Below are 13,612 nucleotides of genomic sequence, written 5' to 3'. Positions count from 1 at the left end.
TTGTAGGAATAGAGAAACAAACAAACATCTTTGGTGTGGTTGTCACTACGCCATCTACTGGTAAGAATTAGTAAACGATACAAGCCACGGACTTTTTTCGTGCGTGGTGCCGGTGCGTGAGGTTGCCCATCGCTCGCTAAAACGCTACGCTACGGCTGCCGATGCCGCGGCTCCCACTGTACTGCACTGCACCTGCACCACCACCACCACCGGCGGAATAAAGTGGTAGCGGTTTATTAGACGGGGGCAAACGTACCCGGCTGTCAAGAGTACTATAAGTAGTAGGCCGAGTCGAGTGAGAGCGTCGTCTGGTATGGTATATATGGAGGATCCGACGGGTTTCTAGCTGTAGAGAGCAGCCGATTCTGCGAGATAGCTTTACTGCAGGCAGTGGTGGTAGACTTGTATACCGTGTGTGTGCTCTGATCTGTGTAGACAGGTGGGTTGTTTTGAGGAATCGCTCGTTGATCTTGGTAGAAGTGGAAGTGCACTGAAAACGGCACAGGTTACTTTGTGTGGGAACTTTGGTTGGACCTCATCCCGACAGAATCGGCAGCGAAATTCTTTTTAATCGGAGAATCCCATATGGTAAGTAAAGGTGCTGCATACAAGTAGACCATCTATGACTATGTGAATATAAGAAAGTGTAACCGGTTAGACAGCGAGATGACGACCATTGCCGTGTGTGCAATGAGATGAACGTGTTTTCTCCTCGCTGCAACACACGCTCCTCATGTTTCCCGAACGGGGAGTTGAAGGCACGGTGAAGAATGCACGAGTGCTGCTGGCGGCGGTCCCCTATGAACGCTCGCTTCTTGTTGCCCGAAGTGTTGTATGATGCAGCTGCTGCATGTTGCGTCTCATTGCTAAGTAATAATACTTATATACAGTTAAGCTAAGGTTGGTTAGTACGTTCGTCTTGAGGTGTTCGACACGTGTTACGTTGTAGTTGTAGAGAAGCCAGCTCTGATGTACACTTAACTTTCCACTAGTTGTGGGAATGGATATGGTCTGGAGAAAATATCGGAACATTCGTAGAGCGTCACATCTTACTCTAGATAGAATACCAGGGCCTACCATCTAACATTAGATCTCCGTGATCTATAAGATACCATACTTCAATAAGGGTTCTCATGCTTTTTTATTTTGTTTTAATTTGTTCTATCTAGATCTAGAATCTAGTCGATACGTATTGTTTGTGTTGTGTCTACCTGTATTCAATTGTGAGCTATCTTGAGTTTTAGGGGGCTAAATTATTTGAGGCTTTCAAATATGCCTTAGAATCTAGATTCTACATTCACTGTCCTTTGTGCTGCTGCTTACTCTGTATTAATCATGTTAATGGACAGCATCATTCATTGTTGATTTCCTGTTTGTGCTGACTTGTTCATTTTGTTGTCTCTGAAACAGATTGTTGGAAATCAAGAAGCCCTCGACCTTCACCCTTCATCTCTGTGAGATAATTTTCAAACACTGTTTTGATGGTAATGTTTTTTCGGGGGGGGGGGGGGATTCACAAAGAAATTAATTCGATCTTAAAAAGATCAACTTAAAATTATGGTATATAATTATGCTGTGTGTCTTCAATGCCCCTAATATCATACTATAATTTTGAATCATTCTTAACTTTTAGGATCAACTTCAATTTTTTTTTTTTTAAACACCTACCAGGTAGTACTGTGTATCATGTACACTGTAGGCCTACTTGTACAATGTGCAGCATCTTGTTAAAGTGGATATTTTCGTGTGATTAATTTTTCGCGCTCGGCCAGATAAGATGAGTTATGCATTATGTTTTAAATTCCGCGGAATCAAGAGCTCAACTACTGGAACATATGGCAAGTGTGAATATTTGCATGCCTTATTTTCGTGCTAGTTTCTGGTTGCTTAAAATACATGAAAATTTCCACTTTCACAGTATGCATATTGCCAGTACATATCCATCTGTCATTTTGCACTGAATTTAAAATGTGAAAAAACAGTGCCCTCACCCCTTGCAGTAAGTAGAGAAATAAAGTCGAGAAGAACAGTGAAAGTAGTATTTTTTTTTTTTTTTTTACTTTTGTGAAGAAGCAATCATAAGCTGTAGTGGCTTATACTGTACCTCTGTACTCGTACGATGTAACACTTCACACCATAAAATGGGTGATTTCAAGTATGATGCTGTCTCAATACTAAACCAGCATTAATCCTTGGACTGGATTCATTTGATATATAGGTTAATATTGGCGTCAATATTATGATGTAGTCCCAGTGGCTAGTGCTGGGTTCAGTGCATACATTTGTAGTTGAACCGGGCACAATCACTTATGTTGTTGTGCAATTCCCAGCATGATTCCGCATAGACTTGTTGGTGTGAAGATAATAACACCACTGTCGCATTGAATAGTTATGATCATTATTGCTTGCATTAATCTGACTCTTGGTGTTGAGGCTGAATTTCTCACAGTTGTAATATTAGGGAGATGCCAGCACTAGTGCCAAACTTGAAAATCACCTACATTTTGCAGTAAGTAATGTACAGTATATATTTCATCATAATTTGTCAATCATATTCCAGTGATGGCATGTAAGAAAAATATATGATTTGATATTGTTTTAAGTTGTTTATCTTGTCACTGTAATGCCAGTGGCAAATCCAGATTGTATGTACATCATGTGGTTGTCAGAGTGAAAGTTGGATGACTTGACTCTGGGTTTTGGCATTCAATAACAAATGTTATCTAGTTTTAAAGAAAATCCTTTATTCAATGCACTTTATTATGTGGTTGTATCAGATCAAGCTGTGTTTTGATGCAATAAGCTACACTATTGCTGTCAGATTATTACATTCCCAAGAAGTGAGTGAAAGGCAAATTTCCATTATCATACATGGCACGTGGCATTTTCAGCTCTATGATAATGAGATTTATTATTACATTGCATACACTCCGCATGCTCCATGTCAGTCACAATGCAAGATTTGATTGCCACTCAACGTAATGAACTGGCTCCCCTGCCCCCCCTCCCCCCCCCCCCCCCCCCGCTTCTAATCAATGGTTGTTTTACAGCAACAGCTTCGATCAATGTTGGAAAGTAATACACTTGTTGTAGTGGAGTCTTGACCGATAAGACGCAAGTTGGTGTCAGTGTGGAAAGAATTATTTTGGTGTTGTGCATGGTAGCATGTTTTTTTTTTTTTTTTTTTTTCTAATATGCCTCTTTAGTTCTTCAGATGGGGTCCTGTTGCATACAATTGTACAATGTATGTTGATGTTTTTGTTTAAGGTTATTTTGGCATGGATCGGTAGATTTGATGAGTGCAATTTATAAAAATTTTGCATACTGTACCGTTGTACATTGTATGCCATAAACTGTATGTGTGTCTTAATCCTAAGTACTCTTCAAATGAGAGCTGATCAGATTCTTTTGATTGTAGGGATAGAATTCGCAGTGTAGATATCTCCTTATAACTGGTACTGAGTATTTGGTGTTATGTGGGCCTATGAAAATATACTTTGATTTGGGTGTGAATTTTGCACATGTAGTGTTATAATACTGGTATGTGATATCTCAGCAATACATAGATGTACAAAAAGTGTACATGTACAATGTATGACAAAAACCAAGTGTTCATCCCCATCCACTCCTTAAAATAAAAAAATGAATTTGTGAATTCCATGTACACATTGGCCCGAATTCTCAAAGCTGGAATAACTATTCTACAAAATAGTTATTCGGGGGAATAAGTTATTCCACCTTTGAGAATAGATTCCGGGGAATAAATCACATCATTTTACGTCACGAGGGCCTGATTTGCATAAGAGGCGTAATAAATCGGTGGAATAAGCGGTGTAATAAAGTTATTCCACCTTTGAGAATTCGGGCCATTGTACTGTATTCAGTTTAGCCGTATTAGTCATGTGACTGCTAGTTCACATGAGTAGTTCCTCTAAATGTCTGGATCTAACATTCTTTGTTTCTCAACGAGAGATGTGCATAACTCTTGTCTTAATTTGCATACATGTACATCACATGTTTGCCTGGACAGAAAAGGACCTTGAGTCCACAGTCACTTGATGATACAGATGCCATGGGATGTCGCATTTGCAACCCTGAAAATTAGATTCCTTTCACAAGCTGGTGTAGAAGTAGATAATTTAGACCTTCCCTCAGAATTATAAACCTGGACACTTGTGGGAGGATGGAGGGGGCAACAATAGATTTCCAGTAAATTTATTCAGATCCTGAAAATTCTAACCATCATTCTTGGTACAAAAAGGATCATATTTTTGAGTGGCATGGAGTTAGTTTTTCCATTTCTTTAAAAAACAAAACAAACTGAGGTATCACTTGAAGATTTCTAGATAATACGATATCGAGAGACATTATTCTTCAACCATGCAAGATTTTGTGATGTGTGCAAAAGGGGTACATTGTAGACCTATGTGCTTGTTCCGCATGACCTTCAATGGCTAATATTATGACATGAGGTAGGTAATCTGTGATGTCAGAGTAGCTCAAGTTTTCACAATTAAGGTGCTTGTGTTTCATGTACATACATTGTAGTTCATTCACTACAGATTATCTCTGATGTAACTGATCTGTGGCTCTTCTTTTATTCTTCTTCTTCCTATATTCCTTCACTTGTGCAGTTGTGTTAAGATTTAATACTCAGTACTTCATGCACGAAAGGTTATACTATGCAATGTAGGTGCAATTCATGGGCGAAAAAAAAAACAACAACAGCTGCATGATCACACACAAATTGTATAAGATGTTCTTTTATTCAAAGCAAGTTTCATTGCATTGTGCTAAATTTGTAGTCGTTGATAGGTAAATACAAGCCACATTTGGCAAATTGCCAAATACAATGAATGTGACATTCCAAGTTCTTTTATGTCATTTGAATCACCTGTCATGGAATCAAATGATTGCATTTCAAGGCCATATTTTGTTATATCTTGTGTTGATTTTGTGCTCCTTTCCATTACAGAATACTTGTATTGCACAGCAACAAACCAAAAAATGTAGGTCTAAAGGTTTTGGGATGTTTTTTTCCGATGGCATGTCTCACACAAAATCAGTTGTAATAATTGTAGATTCATTTGCATTCTACCTCATTCCTAGAGAATGTGGTTGTTTGCTCGATGAATTGAAAAAAAAAAAGTCAATTTATTTATATTGTTGAATACCGTTATGGTATATCACAGCTGTCCTTTGTGTTTTTTAAAACAAGTCCAGGTAAATCTAGGAGTATGTGAGCATTTCCAAATCTGTTAAAGATCAAGAGATAAATTTTGCTGAGAATTCCCTTCTTGGCACCATTTGGATATGAATTCGCTGGTAATTCCTCTTTTTTTTTTCCTTCTCAGAGCTGCAATGGTATATTTCTGTCCAGAGCTTGTTTTTTGCTGCCCTATTCATCTTCCTCCCCCCCCCCCCCTTTCTCCCCAGTCTGCTTTGTTATGCTCTGTTGAATGCATCAGTAGACATTGCACCCTGTGGAATGCGACCAATGTGGGCTCCTTTATTCTGGGTACACAAAAGCTGTGATTCAAGCGCTGGCATAGAGCTATGATATTTGCATCACAAAGAACACACTCCCCACCCCCCCCCCCCTTCTTCCATTGTGAACCTGAGCAAGTGATTTTTTTTTCCTTTCAATAATATGATTCAGGCATGTGTGCTAGCAGCAGGAACTCTAGTCTTCTTCAGTCTCGTGTTTTCGTAAGCCGGAATTGATCACGCTGTTTGCTGTCAAGACAGATAGATTCACATCTCACTTGATTGCAGAATGGAGTTCATCCTATGGGGATTACATGCCATTGTGATAAAGAATTAAGACAATGTAAAACCTCATAAAATGGAGCAAAACTTGGAAATACAATCCTCCTTACACTGTTGCAATACAATGTCAGTGAGTCTTTCATGTGGTGTCTACGTGTATCTATCATTGGTGATTTGGCCCGTAACATCAAGGAATATAAGAATTTAATTAAGACAGAGTCCAAAATAAACATCAATGAACACATGAAGCTGATGTACCAATCAATGCAGATGATTTCAGAACAGTTTCTTCTCAGCTTCCCAGTAACAATGAGATGATTCTGAACTCATCATTTTGTATAAAATTAAAAAGATCTTACAGCAACAAAAGCATAACATGCGACCTCTGACAAATGGGCCTTGTCACTTTCAGATTTTGGTACTCCTGTTTTATTGTCTTGATCAATTATTCAGTTTTTTGGAGAAGTGTTTCTGGAATCTAAAAAGATGCTGAAGAGTATGGCTTGCCTCATAAAGAATTGACCCCATGGCTGTACTGTTTAGGTAACCCAGAATTATGTCAAAGTACATGTATGGGGGGTTTTGTCAGGGTCAAGAGGAGGGCAAATTCTTGGAGAGGTCATCCTTGACCTGTGCAGATGAGATGGGTCTTGGCACAGATGAGCGGTCAGTCAAGTATGGCAAGGGCTGCCCTGAATGGACTTGCCGTCGATTATTTCAAGTAAACTCAAGTATAAAAAACTAAGATGTTTCACAGGTAGCCTACGGTTGTCGTTCACAAATTTCATATTACAGAAGTATCTTTGTTATATACAGTTTACTTTGTATGTGTGTTTAGGAAAGGTTTTGATGAGAAAATTACTCAGATTTTGACAAGAAAGGATGCCATGATAGTTTTGTATTCCTGACACCCCATTCCCTCACACCTGCCCCCCCCCCCTTGAAAAAAGAGAGAGAGAAATAAAATATTAATTGTGTTGTTCCCATAGCAAGACTTCATGAAATCTTCAGAGGTCATATGGAACAAAGTGAGATACTACTTTAATGTCAGAAATTGAATTGAATATATCAATGTGACAGTACCTTATGTGCCATGGGCAGAGTTACAATTACATATTTATAGAAATAGTGAAATAGAAGACAGCACATTTTGCACCAAGGATGATTTAAATAAAATTTGACAAAATATAGGAAATGTCAATGCTTGTTTGTTTTTTTGAATAAATATACACTTTTACCACTATTACTTGTACAATGTAAAGGCCAAATGACCAGATGTTGTGTTGTAATTGTTGTGTGATGAGATCAATACTCCGTAGTCTATTTTGGGAACACCATGAATTAAGTTGTCAATTTTGTTTTCTTATTACTACCATTTTCTATGAATCTGCTTGAGAGGTAGGCCCTATAGGTTATTATATTGTGCAAGACAAACAAAAATGTAAAGATTATATACAGTACAGTGTAGTTATAAAAATTCAACAGGGGTTGTTCAGTGAGTCCTTTTGCCATTTAAACGGCTTTTAAAATACTTCACTAACTAGGAAATGTAAAAAATTAAGTGAAAGGATGGCTTCGTCTGTACCCCCCCCCCCACCTTCACTGTTGTGATTTTTTCCACTTAGTGTGACAATTTCTTGAGAGATTCACAAAGTTCTGTTTCTCTAAGCAGATTAAACTGTGGCAGCTAAAAAAAGGCTGATTAATGTAACAGCTACCTCAGGAGCTGACTGATGATCCCTAAAGCGGATTAGATAGAGTGAGCGGAATATATTTTTAGGATTATTACAAAGAAACATCGTAGAGCCTACATTTTCCGTACATAATAGACCCTTGCAATGGAATGTGGGATGTATGAGATTAAATATTTGTTGATTGCAAAAGAGAATGTAGGGCCTAGGTGTGACATGTAATGATATCACTCCAATGAAAAACATGGACATGTTCATATGTAATGTGATATGATGCAGTGAGTTATCGTCGCGAATTTTGGCTCTCGCGAAATTCGCAAAATTAAAATGCACGCGAACATTCCTCGTTTTACAATATTATCTTTGTCTCATCTGAACTGTTTTACGTTAGTAGTATATTGTTTGTAATAATAATATTTATCCAGTCAGTTATAGAATATTTTTTATTTATTTATAGCACAAGATAAAAAAAAACCAACATTAATTACTACATGTACTTTTAAATGTACATACTTGTACCTTCAATGGTTTCAAGGCTGATTCACGCATTTTGTGTGCAGAAAAGGGGCATTTCGAATGGGAAAGGATAAACAATAGATAGTGATGACAATGAAACATGAGAATAAAGCCTTGAAGGAAGAGAGAAAAAGACGAATTAAGATACCTGAGTTTGTATGATAATTTGAGAAACTTTTAATCTGTTAGTCACATTCTCTCATGCAAAATATGCTCATACAAACTGTTGATTGACTAGTGGATGTTTCAGTTTAATTTTGAGAATATATTTTAATGTAATTAATACCATGCGCCAGGTCAAATTTGGTGGAGAATATTTTCCATTAATTCTTTTAATGTCTTAAAGATTTAGGTGTTTTTTTCTTTCTTTCTTTCTTTTGGCTTGTGATATGGAATGTACACTATGTACATGTATGAACAAGCCAGGCATAGAGCAAATTTATCAAAGGGATAAACTCCGTGCCCTAGGTCACTGGTGTGATTATTTCAAGGGTGTTCAAACAGAGATATTTGTACATCACACCTGACAGTATTGATGACTAGGATGCTGAACGTGCCTCTATTACCGTCAGGATAAACTGTTGGAAAAACAAACCACATTGTCATTACGCCAGTAGTTGTAAAGTTTTTACTACCCAGGAGTGTGTTTTCCGTGCAGTCCCCAATATTCTTGCAAAATGAAAAACATCCCAAAATAATATTTTGAAAGGGATCCACGCATTGAGCGAGGGAGAAAAATTGAGTGGGATGCAGCTCATTGATTGATTGAGGAGTACACCAGAATACAGACAGATGTAAGCATTGTGATTTTTCTCCACTGCTCTTTTCTTCTTCTTCTTCTTTTTTTTTTTTTGAACTGGCAACCAATCACAAGGCAGACAAAAATGAACCTTGTGTAAACAGCCACCAACTCCAGTGCAAAGTGTGAACGTCTTTGACATTCTATCAACAGCCGCTGATGCAGATTCATGGCCATGTCACAGGAAAGTTCAAGATCTTCCGTGCAATTTGTTTGTAGACCAGAGGAACCATGCATGCTGAAAAATCGACCCAAAGGACCAAACAGAGAACGCTTTGGTTCCCTCATTGCCACTTTCTCTTGTATGGCAGAGTCATTTACCATCAAGTTTTGTTATCAAAACATGACTATGTTTTGTAACATCTGTGGCCCTCCTTCGCATGCCAAGTCTTTTCCTCCGAAGTCCAGACTTGGTTCCCCCACCCCTTAGATGAATATTGAACCATTTTGTATGTACAGTGTAGATATCAATTTGTATTCTTCTTGTTTTTGTTCTCTTTGGATACACCTTCTTTTATTTTCAAGAATGATGGGGTTCGTACATACTTACCATGTACAAATGTAGTATGGTTAAAAGAGTACATTCAAACACCCGGTGGCGTGGGGATCCATGGGTGGACCGATTTGTTTGCTGCCCACTGGGGTACGTTCAAAAGCAACGAATAGCACCGGTCAGTGAATATGTACTTCAAATTGTACGCTCGTCTGTAACGGCTGACTCAAGTAGAGAATCTGTATCTGTGTACGTACACAGAGATCAGTGATATAAAGCTTTATACACAATTTGTGACAGGAATTCTCGAATAAAACCATGCCAGGCCAGCCTTCCCACTCCATGGTATCCCCATGCTACTGCAGGTCTTTAAAGGGACTGTACAGTACTGCATGAGGTGGGGATTCATGCTTTGAACATTCCTAAGTGAGATAATGAGAAACCCCTTATGAAATATGAAAGAGCATGCAATTTTAAGAAGGATTCAACGTTTATTTGATGAAAATTGGTTTTCAAATGGCTGAGATATCAAAAGAAGTGATAATAATAAAAGGCGACAGGCCACGCCTTTTATTAGGATCTCTTTGTTTCACCTTGTTTTTGGATGTCTCAGCCATTTCAAAACCAATTTCCAACAAATAAACTTTTTATACCCCTTAGAATTGCATGCTCTGACATATCATGGAGAGTGGATTCTGAATATCTCGCAAAACGTTAAAAGCTAAATCCTCACCTCAACCAGAACTGTACACACCCTTTAAAGTGTAGACAGTGATTGATTTACCTCTCCATCTTTCCTCCACCACGTAAGTTTTGTCTGTGATTATTTTTCCATGTCTGGAAGGAGGCTATTGCCCTGTGTTTTCCAAGTGCGGAATACTTCAAATTCCTAGGACATCAGCGAGATAGCGTCTTGAGATACCATTATCAGTGTTAGATTTTGTGTACACAGAGCCTATTAACACTTGGATTCTGCTAGACTTGATGATTCTGTCGTTGTTTGATGTTACCTTGTGTGCATTGGAAGCTGACACAGGGCACATAGGGTGTTTTGGCATCCATTCATGGTTTTACTTTAAAGCGTAGCTGTGGTGTTGGGTCCACCAAAACCTTGTCTTATTTCTCAAAATCATATGAAAGCAGAAATTACACGAGATATGAAACTCGTCAGACTGACGAGTTAGGTGATACGCTTGGGGTTATCAGATGTCGGTCATCGGTGATCGACAAAGAAAAGAATGTGATATAGGCACCTTGAAGTTATAATTTAGTTTGCATGCAAAACCGTTTCCCTAAGTCAATGCCCACTCAACCAACGTGGCCGCGTGAACATGTATTGCATTGCTAGACGGAAATGCGGTCTTGTAACTACTGATGTCGCTATGCCATTTCTGGCAACTTGGGAAAAATACGTGCCGTAAACATAAAACCTATAATCGGCTGGTTTTGATACCTTGCCTTTAGTCACAATTTTCAGTGTGATGACGTCATCAAAGTACAAAATAATGATGTGGTCTTGAAAGACAATTGTTCAAAGTACAACACCTTCGTCGTCGTCATTACATTATTATGATCAGTTTGACAAAGTCAGCCTGCAAAATTTTGCAGCAGTCGAAGCAATATGGTCTCCAACACAAAAAAGAGGGATATGGTGTGTGTGTGTGTCTGTGTGTGTGTATAGGTGCGTTTATATACGAATGTGATTTCTACATGGACGAATATGTAATACAAAATTGAAGAAAAAAAAGTAAAATAGCTAAGTATTTTGTTTCGTGGTCTTGTGGGGTTCGAACCCGCACGTGTGCAACCTCACGTCTCTGAGACGTCGCCTTTAACCACTCGGCCATACGTCTCGACGAGAAAAAAAGAGGAACGTAAACTTATGTATGTGAAAGATGAATCAGGAATCGTTTTGTCCACATTCCATTCTCATTTTCAGTTTTAAACTGCAAAATTGTCAAACTAATGAGGAGATTTCAAAGAATAACATGCATGATTACTGCAGCTTATTGTCTCAGTTACCACACACTTAAGTTACAGAGGAGGAAATGGAGCAAAATCATCTGAGATAAAGGTGCTTAAACGTTGTCAAGTCAATGCACATTAAAAAAAAAATCACCTCCCATAGAGATAACACGTAAACTTGTCTGATTTTGAGTCTTTACCTTTAATAACAATTTGAAGTATGATGGTAAGTCTTCTCGAACCAAGAGTGTGGAACGTAAGCTTCTACGTGAAAGATGAATCATGACGATCACCAGTGACCGACACATCTTCAAAGGGATCAGTTATTAGAAGTGGAAGCCCTCGTGCCAAGCATATTGTCTCAGCAATTCCAAAGCAATGATACCCGTACATTTATGCATACCATAATTTCCCTCTGAAATCAATGGTAGGTATATTCATGTACAATTGCTTGCCTTGTCCATAAACTTTGCTTTACAAACTTTCAGTGAAACGTGTCATAACATAATTCTGTAACTCCATTAGCAGGGATTGACTTCATAAAGAAGGATAACGCTTAGCGCGTATAACTAAGGGGGATTTTAGCCTGATGCTCTGTTATTCACTGCTCAGATACCAACAACACTCATTACCTACGGCTACGTATAGAGAAACAGCCATGACGAAAATAAGTTATTCCTTTTCTTTGGCAGATAGACACACAACCCCTTTAAACCACACTACAATTGACATGGAGGGACATGAAAAAGTTCATTACTACTACTAAACAGTGATGCCTTCTACTCATGTGGCACAAGATACCTCTATAGCAACATAAAACCTGTCTACAATTCCGTTATTGGGTCAAACAATAACATCCTGGAATTTCAAAGAGATGAGCGAGACGCCATACACCTGGCCTAGAGTTAATTCATTCAGTTGCCATTCCTGCTCCAGTTGAGTTATGCAAATTATTTTCCGACCTGTCTTGTGACAATATAACAGGAACAAACGTAGAGAAAAGGAAAGGGAAAAGGAAAGGTGGCAAGCGGGGCACTGTACCAAGGGCAATTTAAACAATACGTATGATAAATGAAGCAAATCCAACCTCCAGCCTCCGACAAAAAAAAAAAGGAACTTGAGCGACTGTGTGTCGTGGGGTAGTATAATTGATAAGATAATACGATAAATGACATCGATCGGAATAAAGCTGAACTGCCAAAAGAAACACAAAGAAAGAGAGAGAAAAAAAATGATAGCGTCCTGCGGGTCTCGAACATCTCGTCCTAAGGTAGTGCATAATGACCATGCAGCGCGCTAAGTGACTATAAAGCCACACGGCTGTACCGAAGATTGGATGTGAAATTTATATTTGATCTTTATATATATATATATATATATATATATACATATATATATATATATATATATATATATATATATATATTTATCTTAAATATTTATACCATATACAACATGAAAAAGTTCATTACTACTACTAAACAGTGATGCTTTCCATTCATGTGGCACAAGATACCTCTATAGCAACATATAACCTGTCTACAACTCCGTTATTGGGTCAAACAATAACAACCTGGAATTTCAAAGAGATGAGCGAGACGCCATACACCTGGACTAGAGTTAATCAATTCAGCTCCCATTCCTGCAAGTTATTTAAACGTACATGTTCCTACCTATCCTGTTACAGTATAACAATAACCAATGAAGAGAAAAGGAAAGAGCAAACGAAAGGTGGCAAGCGGGAAACTGTAACAAGGGGCAATTTACAACATTAAGTGTGACAAAATTAATGAAGCAAACCCAATCTCCAAACTCCAATACAAAACAAGGGAAATAGAGCAGCCGTGTTCACGGGTTACGTACACTTGATAAAATGATACGATAAATGACATCGGAGTAAAGCTGAACTGCCGAAAAAAAAGAGAAAAAAAGAAAGAACGGATAAAAGTCCTGCGGGAGTCGAACCTCTCGCCTTCCGGTATGGCGTTATGAACAACCAGCGCGCTAACCGATTATGCTACATGGCTGTCCTGAAGATCGAGTGCGAAACTTAAATCTAAATACTATCGTGACAGTGTTGACTTGTGATGGCGCTATTCAACTTCCCACAAGTGGCAGCGTGGATTCGATCAATATACAGTTGCAAAGAAAAATTGGGAATCGTTCCGTACAGATTGCATTCTCATTTTCAGTTTTAAATTGCAAAATTGTCAACCTGATGAGGAGATTTGAAAACATAAAATGCATGATTACTAAAGCTTATTGTCTCAGCTACAACATATTTATGTTTCAGAGGAAATGGAGCAAAATCAGATGAGGTAAAGGTGCTTAAACGTTGTCAAGTCAATGCATGGTTTTAAAAAAAAATCACCTCCCATA

At 38.3% G+C, this 13,612-nt stretch overlaps 1 protein-coding gene across 1 annotated transcript in view; it reads left to right on the top strand.

Annotated features, from left to right (window-relative positions):
- The first annotated feature begins 458 nt into the window (after positions 1-458).
- LOC140237093 (uncharacterized) overlaps positions 459-13,612 on the top strand; it is a 65,741-nt gene continuing 52,587 nt past the window's right edge. The window contains 1 exon segment of the mRNA XM_072317067.1: positions 459-588. The gene's annotated coding sequence lies outside the window, so the exon portion shown is untranslated.

Source organism: Diadema setosum, chromosome 1 (assembly GCF_964275005.1).
Source record: "Diadema setosum chromosome 1, eeDiaSeto1, whole genome shotgun sequence".
Lineage (NCBI taxonomy): Eukaryota > Metazoa > Echinodermata > Echinoidea > Diadematoida > Diadematidae > Diadema > Diadema setosum.
The sequence above is the reverse complement of the archived record's forward strand: the minus strand, read 5'-3'. Positions and strand labels throughout refer to the sequence as shown.